Genomic DNA, 12739 nt, shown 5'->3' on the forward strand with positions numbered 1-12739 from the left:
GGGGAGCACACTTACAAGGGGAAGCAAGAGGTTATGCTCAGCAAACAAGGCTCCACTCAATTAAAACAAAGCCCTCCTAGGAAACCTGGAGCAAGAGAGTCAAAAGTTTTCATTCATCCTCTGCTGTCTTCTGTCTGCACTTGATTCTGCCTTCCACAAGAGAGGTCACAGCTTCCTTGCTCCACTTTCTCATTTACATGCACCCAATGCAGGGACCAAACCTTGCCCAGAGGGTATGCCTTGATGTTCTAAAACCAGTCACCTGGCAGACACTGGCTGAAACTGTCCCAGGAAGGCAGGAGCCTGTAGCAAATAACAAGTCTGACTGGTAGCTGACCATGGTTAATGAGGCTTTGGAGCACAAGGGAGGAATTACTGAATATGCAAAGTTTTGTGGTTAAAGCTTTCCTAATCCAGAGTCACTTTTGAAGTGAGAGCTGTGTACTGCTTTCCCCTCTCACCTGTGAGTGCCTAATAACAACCCTGTGTTATCAAATGAGGAAGAATTGTTAACTTGCAAGCTGCTCTTCCCCAGTGTTGCAATTTCCCTTTCACAAGCTGGCAGGGCAGCTTCTCAACTGCTTCTTACAGTCACAGACCTGTTGAGGAGGTGAGTCTGGAGAAGAGGAGGCTCAGGGGAGACCTTCTTGCTCTCTACAACTCCCTGAAGGGAGGCCGTAGCCAGGTTGGGGCTGGTCTCTTCTCCCAGGCAGCCAGCACCAGAACAGTATCACAGTATCACAGTATAACTTAGGTTGGAAAGGACCTCGAGGACCATCGAGTCCAACCTATCAACACAGACCCCATGACTAGACCATGGCACCAAGTGCCACATCCAATCCCCTCTTGAACACCTCCAGGGATGGTGACTCAACCACCTCCCTGGGCAGTGCATTCCAATGCTGAATGACTCGCTTGGTGAAGAACTTCCTCCTCACCTCGAGTCTAAACCTCCCCTGGCGCAGCTTGAGACTGTGTCCCCTTGTTCTGGTGCTGGTTGCCTGGGAGAAGAGACCAACCCCTTCCTGGCTACAATCACCTTTCAGGTAGTTGTAGAGGGCAATGAGGTCACCCCTGAGCCTCCTCTTCTCCAGGCTAAACAATCCCAGCTCCCTCAGCCTCTCCTCATAGGGCTTGTGTTCAAGGCCTCTCCCCAGCCTTGTTGCCCTTCTCTGGACACATTCAAGTGTTTTGATGTCCTTCTTAAACTGAACAAGAGGAAACAGTCTCCAGTTGTGCCAGGGGAGGTTTAGGCTGGACGTTAGGAAGAAGTTCCTCATAAGTGGGAAGAGACCTTGAGACCATCACAGAATGGTTTGGGTTGGAAGGGGACCTTTAAAGAGCCCATCTAGTCCAACCCCACTGCAGTGAGCAGGGACATCAGGTTGCTGAGAAGCCTCAGACAACCTGACCTGGAATGGTTCCAGGGATGGGGCATCAAGTCCAACCACTCACCTAGAGCTCACAACCCCACTGCTGCTGCTAAGCTGCTATCACTGAACCACATCCCTCAGCATCAGCAGCACATCCACAGGTCTTTTAAATACCTTCAGCCATCTATCAGCATCATCTTTCATTTAAACAAAATTATAGGCTTCCAGTCAGGTTGAACAAAACCAAGCCAAGCTGAACAGGCTCCAAAGACAAGAGGCAAATGGAATTCTTGTGCTATTACTTTCCTCCAAATAACCTGATGGCTTTTTTTTTCCCCTCCTTCTCCCCCTGGCTCCCAGTTGTCAGTCACTCGAACTGGTAACCCTGCTCTGTTATTTAGTCCATTTATTTGCATTTTGCACTCACTTGAAGCAGAAAAACCCAAGCTGGCTGCTTTCACCTGCCCTTTATAGGCAGATGGAAGTGGGGTGGGAAGTGATGTTTTAGGTCTCTCACTAACCCTTTCCAGAAGGGTAAACTTCACCCATCTCAAGTCAGCTGCTGCAGAACCAAGTACCAAGCCCTGGTGGGACCACTTTCATGTTCATACCACAAAGATATCTCTCTTCTTACCCTTTGGGTCCTATCTTCACCTCTCATACCACAGCTGCTGGGGCCTGGTGGCTTTCTTCTGGGAGCTGCTGAGGCGGTGAGGCTGAACCTCACGGGCAAAACAGCTGCCTGCATCAAACTTCTCTGCTTTCATCTCACATAGCCCCATGGAAGAAGAGGACACAAAGCACCAAAGTCTAGAGGAGATCTGCCATGGACAGACGGTCTGGCCAAAATGGATTGTGGGCATCCAGCTCCCCCCAGGGTCTTTGGGAGTGATTCTCATAGGTCATGTAATTTACTATGGCTATTTTCATGATCAGGGGAACTTACTTGTCCTTCAAAGCATGCTTTCTACATGTCAGGTGCTGGGCACAGATAACACAAAACCAGGAAGATGACAATATCTGAAGAGGGCCTGCAAGAAAGCTGGGGAGGACATTTTAGGGTGTCAGGGAGACATAGGACTGGGGGGAATGGAAGAAAACTAGAAATAGGCAGATTCAGATTGGATGTTAGGAAGAAGTTGTTCCCATGAGGGTGGTGAAAGCCTGGCACAGGTTGCCCAGAGAGGTGTGGAAGCCTCCTGCCTGGAGGTTTTTGCAGCCAGGCTGGATGTGGCTGTGAGCAACCTGCTGTAGTGTGAAGTGTCCCTGCCCATGGCAGGGGGGTTGGAACTGGATGGTCCTTGAGGTCCCTTCCAACCCTGACAATTCTGTGATTCTGTAATTGGAAATCTGCTAAGCCTCCGAAGTTAAAGTCTAAGAGATAGCTCTGGGGCTTGTTCTTTTACACTTGCATCAGAAGGAGCCACACTCCCAGTTCCCTGGTCAGAACACAGAAGGTGCTACAAGGCTTTGGAGAAGCTGTTTGTCATTCTGGGAGGCAGCAGGGACCCGCACAGTTTGGGCAGCATCCAGCAGGCTTGCCAAAGCTCCCCATCACCTAGCTCCTTTCCCTGGGACACAAGGTCATTGTAGCACCAACTGGAGCAAAGATGGAAAGAAAGGCATTGAGAGATGGGAAGAAGAGAGAAGGTGAACTTAGATCATGACAGTGTGGAACGCAGAGAGGGAATGCAAGGAGTTTTGCTCCATTTCACACAGCAGGACTGCTCAGTGGCAGATGTCAAGAGTATTTATGCTGTGGGAATGTTTCCAGATACTTCCTGGGGGTCTTGGGAAGATCTCTGTGATTTGCCTGAGAGAAACTTGTTGTTGCCAGGTCAGAAAGGGGAGTTCTCATATTTACCACCTCTAGCTTCCACCTTCCACACACCATCCTGTGCTCAAAATCCTGCTCTGCCATGAACGTCCTTCATTGCTTTTCACCCTCTGCTCCCGCTGCGACTTGGGGCAAGCAATTCTTGCTCCTACTCATCAGCTGCACACATTCTGTGGCAATTCAAATTCACTCCTGTGCCTGTGGAGCACCTGCCATGGGTTGGTCTGTGTGCTACCAACTGGTCTTTCCCCTCTTGGCTTGGTATTTCATCAAGGCAAAGCATTTCTTCTTCTTTCTTCTTCCTCTTCCTTCTTTCTTCTTCTTCTTTCTCTTCCTTCTTTCTTCTTCTTCTTTCTTCTTCTTTCTTCTCTTCCTTCTTTTCTTCTTCTTCTTTTCTTCTTTTCTACTTCTTTCTTCTTCTTCCTTCTTCTTCTTTCTTCTTCTTCCTTCTACTTTCTTCTTCTTCTTTCTTCTTCGTCTTCTTACTTCTTCTTCTTCCTTCTACTTTCTTCTTCTTTCTTCTTCTTTCTTCTTCTTTCTTCCTTTTTTCTTCTTCTTTCTTCTTCTTTCTTCCTTTTTTCTTCTTCTTTCTTCTTCTCTTTCTTCCTTTTTTTCTTCTTCTTCCTTCTTATTTCCTTCTTCTTCTTCCTTCTACTTTCTTCTTCTTTCTTCTTTCTTCTTTCTTCTTTCTTCTTCTTTCTTCTTTCTTCTTTTCTTCTTCTTTCTTCTTTCTTCTTCTTTCTTCCTTTTTTTCTTCTTCTTTCTTCTTCTTATTTCTTCTCTTCTTCCTTCTACTTTCTTCTTCTTTCTTCTTTCTTCTTTCTTCTTTCTTCTTTCTTCTTTCTTCTCTTTCTTCTTCTTCTTCTCTTCTCTTCTTTCTTCCTTTTTTCTTCTTCTTTCTTCTTCTTATTTCTTCTTCTTCTTCCTTCTACTTTCTTCTTCTTTCTTCCTTTTTTCTTCTTCTTCTTCTTCTCCTTCTTTTTCTTCTTTCTTCCCCTTCTTCTTCTTCTTTCTTCTCCTTCTCCTTCTCCTTCTCCTTCTCCTTCTCCTTCTCCTTCTCCTTCTCCTTCTCCTCTCCTTCTCCTTCTCCTTCTTCCTTCTTCTTTTCTTTTCAAAAACAGGATTTTTCTACTAGTTTCACTCAGCTGTAAACTCACAACAAATTAATTGGGTTGTTTGGCAACAAAAAAAACAAATAAGCAAAGGGAAGAAAAAGAAATATTGGAATAGCAGAGCAGCTTTGCCTCGATATTCTCAAGTCTAAAAAATGTTGACATTTCCTTTGCAAACAAAGCTCTGTTTCAAAAGAGAACCACATGGATTAAAAACAAAAAAAGGGAGGAAACAACAAGAAAGTAGCAACGCACTGCATGCTGAGAGAAATTAATTGTTTTACTGACACACACACACCCCAAAATCCCAAAACTTTAAAGAAAATAATAGCATTTGCAGTTTTCTTGAGAGAGGTCAATCGAGATAAAACTCAGAATGAATCACAGATCACAGAATCACCAAGGTTGGAAGAGACCTCAAAGATCATCAAGTCCAACTTGTCACCACAGACCTCATGACTAAACCATGGCACCAAGTGCACACATCCATTCCCCTCTGATCACCTCCAGGGATGGGGACTCCATCACCTCCCTGGGCAGCACATTCCAACGGCAAACAACTCCCTCAGTGAAGAACTTTCTCCTCACCTCCAGCCTAAACCTCCCCTGGCACAGCTTGAGACTGTGTCCTCTTGTTCTGGTGCTGGGTTGCTTGTGAGAAGAGACCAATCCCCACCTGGCTACAAGCACCCTCCAGGTAGTTGTAGAGAGCAAGAAGGTCTCCCCTGAGCCTCCTCTTCTCCAGGCTCACCTCCTCAACAGGTCTGTGACTGTAAGAAGCAGTTGAGAAGCTGCCCTGCCAGCTTGTGAAAAGGAATTGCAACACTGGGGAAGAGCAGCTTGCAAGTTAACAATTCTTCCTCTTTTGATAACACAGGCTTGTTATTAGGCACTCACAGGTGAGAGGGAAAGCAGTGCACAGCTCTCCCCCAGTTCCCTAGCCTCTCCTCACAGGGCTGTGCTCCAGACCACTCCCCAGCCTTGTTGCCCTTCTCTGGACACCTTCAAGTGTCTCAATGTCCTTCTTAAACTGAGGGGCCCAGAACTGGACACAGGACTCAAGGTGTGGACAGGGGGCACAGGGACCCAAATCATAACATCCCAGACTAGTTTGGGGTTGCAAGGGACCTTCAAAGCTCATCCAGTCCAACCTCTCTGCAGTCAGCAGGGACATCTGCAACCAGAGCAGGTTGCCCACACCCCAAACAACCTGACCTGCAATGGTTTTCAGCCATGGGGCAGCTCACACCTCTGTGGGCAACCTGGGACAGAGCCTCACCACCCTCAAACATTTCTTCCTCCTTTCCAGTCTGAGTCTCCCTCTTTGAGTTTCAAGCCATCCCCCCTTTTCCTGTCACAAACAGGCCCTGCTCCAAAGTCTGTCCCCAGCCTTTTGATCAGCCCCTCTAAAGCTGCAAAATCACTGCTCATGGGAGGCAGCAGCCAGCAAGTGAAGACCTTCAGTGCCAATGTTCATCGGACTGAAACTGCCTTTCCCTGGCTGGCTGCTGCTCCTGAAGCCTGAGCAGGAGGTAAATCCAGAGGGAAACCTTCTCCTGCTCTCACCTCCCCCAGCACTGCTGGCAGAGCTGCTGCCTTTGTGGCAAAGTAGGGTTGGGGTGGAGGAGCTGGGGAGTGATTGATATGGCTTCCTGGAAGAGCAGACTTCCAGGTCATCTCCCTTACCTTGGGGCTGGCAGTTCATTGTGATGCTAACAACATGAAAGCCCCCAAATCTCACTCTTTCAAACTGTAATCCTTTATTACCCACTGTCAGAAATACCCTGGGCCAGGCTCAATTCCTCCCACCTGCTCCCCATTACCAGCTCTGCCTGGTCAACACTGGGGGAAAACGCAGCCTGAGGTCCAAATCCCATCCTTTTGTCTGTGCTGGGGCAAACTGGGTGTTCCTGGTGGTGCCAGCGCTGGGTGGGCTCTTTAGTTACAGGAGGTGTTAGCTGATATCCAAACCTAGGATGGTTTTATGTGGATACAAAATGCTCCCCACACACAGACACAAACCATTGAGGGATTTCATTCCCCCCCTCAGGCTCAGAAAACCGAGGAGGGTGCAGTGAATGGGGGAGGAGGGGGCAGCAGGGGGAGGGGAGTGTCTCCCGGGGCCAATTAGCAGAGATTTGGGAAGCATCCAGACCCTGGTGGGGGAGCACTGAAAAGGCTCTGCCTTGAATTTACAGCCTGCTCTCCTCAACGCACCATTTGCTTACAAACAGGCAGGCTTTGATCTAAAACGGATTTGTGTTTTGCCCAGACAGCAGGGTTTGGGCACCAGTGGTGGCAACTTGCATGGCTCTTTGCATCCAGATATATGTCAAGGGGTAGAAGCAGCCCTGGCAAACGTGGCTGGAACGCAAATGAAGTGCCAAAGCTACCTCTGGGACAAAGATGGGGTGCTTGCAGATGCCTGCCCACATGAACCTCGACCTGGGAAGCTGTGGGTCAGGGGTGGCACCAACTGCATCGTTTAGCTTTGCTGGGGTGCATTTTGTGTGTCTTTGCTACTGCCAACAAAAGCCAGAAGCCAGGAGGGCTCTGAACAGCTCTCTCTCCCTGCCACGATGGCTCTTGTGGCCAAGCTGTGGGTGCAAAAAGGTCCTTCCAGGGGGTTTCCCCCTCTGAAAAGAAGAGATAGTCCTGGAAGAGATGGGATCAGTTCAAACTGGAAGTGCTTCAAGGCTGGACTTGGTGATCTTTGAGGTCTCTTCCAACCTTGGTGATCCTCTGTGTGTGTGTGTGTGTGTGTGTGTGTGTGTGTGAAGGCCTCTTCCAGCACAAGATGATGGTGCCCCATGTGCCACCCAAAACTTCCCTGGAAAACCATAGAAGTGTTTTTTTTCTTCCCTCCCCCTGCTTTTTCCACTGGCAGCAAGGCTCAGGTGCTTCTTACAGCCCCAGAGCAGAAACATTTCTCTCCAGAAGCATGTTTTAGAGGTGATAGTATGTTTTTACGAGGCCAGGAGGGAAACATTTCAGCCACCACTAAGAGCTTGCTGTCTAGACATATATTTGACCCCAAAAGGGACACTTCTGCAAACACAACCCTTACCACTGCTTAGAGAGTACTGAGCACAGCTACTCAATCCTAAAGGTCTTTTCCAACCCAAATGATTCTATGATTAAACCCTTCAGGGGCACCCCTCAAAGCCTGCCCTCACCCCAGGCACCCTCCTCACACGTCCTGCACGAGTTAAGGGCTGGATGCAAAGGCTGAAGCGAACAGAAGCACTCCCAGCTTCAATCAGATGGAAGGAACATCTGAGTTTCCACGCCATGGCCAAAGGAAACACCAGGTCCATCAGAGGAGAGCACCTCCCAGGGAGCAGGCACAATGGGACAGGATGCTTGCAGCCATCACACCAGCCTAAAGGATCATTAAGGTTGTGAAAGACCTCGAAGAGCATCAGGTCCAGCCTTCTACCCAACTCCTCTATGACCACTAGACCATGTCCCCAGAGTGCCACATCTCCTCACTTTTCAAACACCTCAGGGGCTGGTGACTCCACCACCTCCAAGGGCAGCCTGGGCCAATGCCTGACCGCTCTTACAGCGAATAAATTGTTCCTAATTGTGACTAATATCCAACCTAAACCTCCCCTGGCACGTCTTGAGGTCACTTCCTCTTGTCCTGTCATTAGTTACTTGGGAGAAGAGGCCAACACCAACCTCACTATCACCTCCTTTCAGGTTGCTGTAGAGAACAATAAGGACTCCTCTCAGCCTCCTTTTCCTCAGGCTAAAAGGAGACCTGTTGTGTAAGAAACCTATTGGAAATCTCCACTTGAGCTGTGCAAAGGCATCCTGCTGCTCTACACCTTGTCCTCTGGGTTGATGCTTGCATGGCTCTCATGACCTGGCAGTCAGCTGGAGAACCCTGCCCAGGTAAATGGTCAGCCTCTGTCAGCCAGGGACAGGCATGGCTTTCATGAAGGTCTAAACGACTGATGTGGTTCCAACTGTCCTGCTCTGGCTGGAGGAGGCACTAATCCCATGATCAGTCATCTGCAAGAAACTGGATCACCAGCCTGAGCAGGGGCACAGGGAACACAGGAGCTGTCAGGTGGCAGATGAGCACACTGGGAGCAGAGATTCAGTGCTGACAGACAGGTCTGAGGATGAGCAGAGGGCTGGAGCACCTCTCCTATGACAACAGGCTGAAGGAGCTGGAGCTGTTCAGTCTGGAGAAGAGAAGGCTCCAAGGAGACCTTATTGTGGCCTTCCAGTATCTGCAGGGAGCTACAAGAAAGCTGGGGAAGGACTTTTGAGGGTGTCCGGGGGTGATAGGACTGGGGGGAATGGGAACTAGAAATGGGTAGATTCAGATTGGATGTCAGGAAGAAGTTGTTCCCCATTGCAGAGGACCTGAGGTGCAGTTACACTTCAGCTGTCTTGACACTGGGCCCCAGGTTCAATGGCAGAAGCCACCCCTCTGAGGATGGAATGACTTCTCTGGAAGTTAAGAGAAATTTGGAGTTAAACACCACCTCTACAGAAATGCCAATGGCACCTCAGTCAGGTTTCATAGCAGAGCATCACAAACTTCAACTCCAAGCCCCTTCACAGAATGTTAGGGGTAGGAAGGCACCTCAAAAAATTGAGTCTACCCCCCCCCCCCCCCCCCCGCCAGGGCAGGACCACCTAGAGAAGGTCAGACAGGAACAGATTCAGGTGGATATCAAATATCTCTAGAGAAGGAGACTCCACAACCACTCTGGGCAGCCTGTTCCAGGGCTCTGGCACACTCACAGTGAAAAAGCTTTCTCTTCTGTTCCCATGAAGCCTCCTCTGCTCCAGCTTGCATCCATTGCCCCTTGTCCTATCACAGGACACCCCTGAGCAGAGCCTGGCTCTGTCCTCCCAACACTGCCCTGCACATCTTTATCAACATGAATGAGGTCACCCCTCAGGCTCCTCTGCTCCAAGCTCAAGACCCCCAGCTCCCTCAGCCTGTCCTCAGCAGGGAGATGTTCCTCTCCCTTAATCATTTTGTGGCTCTTCACTGGAGTTTCAAGCACTTTCCTGAGGTCCTTCCTGAACTGAGGAGCCCTTCCCCCTTCTCTCCCCACCCCTGGAAATGCCATGCCAATCAGAACAGCTGAAAACTCCATTTCTGATGACTTGAGTATGGAGACATCAGACCAAGTACGTGTCAGAGAAACTGAATCACACATTAAGCTGTAGGACAAAATCAAATGGCATGTTCCATGGATTTCTGCTGCCAAACTGCAGATCCTTCCTGCCTTGCTAACCCTTCTCACAGGCAATCACAGGAGTGGGTTTGCTTCCTTCTGAAGGTGACCCAGCTCGTGATGAGTGGGAGCGGTGACTGTGTCCTGTGGCTTTGAACTTCTGCTGTTGGTTCTGCCTGGTTAGGGATAATTACACTTTGGTAATGGTTATTACTCACAAGTTCCTGACCCACTCCCCATCTGCAGCTCCACCTCCCTAGGTTTTCTTGTCTGGGAATTGCTCTGCAGTTGGGTTTATAACCTTAACAGATGATCTCTGCTGCAGAAGCATCCCAGTGCTGGTGTTACATCTACCAAACCTCGCATAAATTCTGTCAGGAAGGAAGAGAATCAAGTGAATGCTGCTCTGAGGTGTGAAGGTGCTAAATGTTCCCTCCTGCCTTAACAGCAGTAGCTTCATGGCCCCAAAATAAGCAGAAACCCTCTTCAAGATAGGGATCATAGGATCACAGGGGTTGGAAGGGACCCAAAGAGATCATCAAGTCCAACCCCCCTGCCAGAGCAGGACCATAGAATCCAGCACAGGTCACACAGGAACACATCCAGACAGGGCTTGAAAGTCTCCAGAGAAGGAGACTCCACAACCTCTCTGGGCAGCCTGTTCCAGGGCTCTGTGACCCTTACATGCTTGGGATGCTTGGGTAGGTCTCAGAGCAGAGGATATGTTGGGCTGGGGCAGAGCAGGACCCAGGCCTCTGTGCTGTTAGAGGACCAAATGAAGAGAGAAGGTGGTGCCATCCCCAGGCTTTGGTTAAATGTCCTCAAACCAGCAATAACCCAGTGTGGGTTATTGGGAGATGCATGGACAATGACACAGAGCAGCCCAGCAAGGGGAATAGTTTTAGACACCAGAAGGACACATGAAAGCCTCCAGGATGGCTGAAGAAGCTTATTTGGCCCAGTTACTGCTTCTGGTAACAGAGTTCCTATCTGGCTGGAGCTGCTGGCAATTGTCCACCCTGGCTCCTTCAGCATCCCTCCAGCTCTTGGAATGCAAGAGGCTTGAGCTTCTACAGATTGATTAAGTAGAGATCATTAACATCTGTCATCAGTATCTTCAGAACATGGCATTAAAGACCACATGTGGAGCAGAGGCACCACTCCAAACACTAAGCTAATGGAGAACCAAGGAGAACTGTGGCTTACTCCAATAACTAGCACAAAAACCTGGGGGTGAGGGGGGAAAATAAATAAATCAAATAGCTGAGAATAGACCTCTGTCTGAAACTGTGGTGGGGAAAGCTGGGGAGGGACATTTTAGGGTGTCAGGGAGTGACAGGACTGGGGGGGATGAAGCAAAACTAGAAATGGGGAGATACAGATTGGATGTTAGGAAGAAGTTCTTCCCCATGAGGGTGGTGAGAGCCTGGCACAGGTTGCCCAGGGAGGTGGTGGAAGCCTCATCCCTGGAGGTTTTTTCAGCCAGGCTGGATGTGGCTGTGAGCAACCTGCTGTAGTGTGAAGTGTCCCTGCCCATGGCAGAGAGGTTGGAACTTTGCCATGGACAGTGGCATTGAGTGCACCCTCAGCAAGTGTGCTGATGACACCAAGGAGGCCATCCAGAGGGACCTGGACAGGCTGGAGAGGTGGGCACAAGCCAACCTCCTGAGGTTCAACAAGAGCAAGTGCAGGGTCCTGCATCTGGGTGGAGGCAATCCCAGGCATAAATCCAGGCTGGACAGGGACTGGCTGGAAAGCAGCCCTGAGGAGAGAGACTTGGGGGTGCTGGTGGACAAAAAGCTCAACAGGAGCTCTCAATGTGCACTTGCAGCCCAGAAAGCCAATCAGATCCTGGGCTGCATCAGGAGAAGTGTGGCCAGCAGGGCAAGGGAGGTGATCCTCCCCCTCTGCTCAGCCCTGGGGAGACCCCACCTGGAGTACTGCCTCCAGCTCTGGAGCCCCTATTACAAGAGGGATCTGGAGGTGCTGGAAGGTGTCCAGAGAAGGGCCACAAGGATGATCAGAGGGCTGGAGCACCTCTCCTATGAGGACAGACTGAAGGAGTTGGGGCTGTTCAGTCTGGAGAAGAGAAGGCTCTGAAGTGACCTCATTGTGGCCTTCCAGTATCTGAAGGGGACTACAGGAAGGCTGGGGAGGGACTGCTCAGGATCTCAGGTAGTGATAGGACTAGGGGGAATGGAATGAAGCTGGAGGTGGGGAGATTCAGGCTGGAGGTGAGGAGGAAGTTCTTCCCCATGAGAGTGGTGAAGCCCTAGAATGGGTTGTCCAGGGAGGTGGTTGAGGCCCCATCCCTGGAGGTGTTTAAGCCCAGGCTGGCTGAGGCTCTGGCCAGGCTGATCTAGTGTGGGGTGTCCCTGGCCATGGCAGGGAGGTTGGAACTGGCTGATCCTTGTGGTCCCTTCCAACCCTGACTGATTCTATGATTCTATGATTTTCCTTTTCATCAAGATGTCAAAATTAGTGGTGAGACTAAACTGCTTCTTTTCCCATCCAAGGCAGCAGTAAAAGTGCCTTTGCCTGAAGGGTGGCATCATCCCCAAGGAGCTCCTTGGCCCATCACAGCTGCTTTGCCAGGGAGCAGCCAAGGTCTCTGCTAAACACTAACGACCCCCTTGGAAGCTTGGGAAAGGAGTGACACCATCGCTTTGGGACGAAGCCAGGCAGAGAAACATGTGTCCTGGGCAGGATGATGGAGCAAAATGGATGTCCCAGGAGCTCCTGGCAGGCGGCTGGGGCTCTCAGTCCCCACGGAGGGGTCTGGCTTGCCAGAAGGAGCACACACGAGTCCCGGTGAGGCTCCTGCAGCCCCAGCCCCAGGCGCTGGCGCTAATGAAGCTGCCTTGGCCCTCATTGCCTTTCTCTTTTCTGTGCCCAGGTTGGAGCACCCCACCCCACCAGAATGCACTTGAAAGAACAAGATACTTCCTTTGTAGCGGGGAAACAAACGATGATTAATGTGTTAGTTGTAATTAATCTGCGATGACAGATTAGCAGAGCAGCGGCAGTGTCTTTTGCTGCTGCAGGAGCCGGTGCTGATAGGACAGCTGGTGAGAGGGGACACCAAATTCAATTTGCTCCTCATTTGCATACATATGACAACCATCTGTGCTAATAGCACTGCAATGTCTCTATTAGGCTCTCTGCAAGTGTGCCTGCTCACCTAGACTCCAATTAGGCCTTTAAGCCAGA

Source organism: Melanerpes formicivorus, unplaced genomic scaffold, assembly GCF_026170545.1.
Source record: "Melanerpes formicivorus ecotype bairdi unplaced genomic scaffold, bMelFor1.0.p_v2 SCAF_147, whole genome shotgun sequence".
Lineage (NCBI taxonomy): Eukaryota > Metazoa > Chordata > Aves > Piciformes > Picidae > Melanerpes > Melanerpes formicivorus.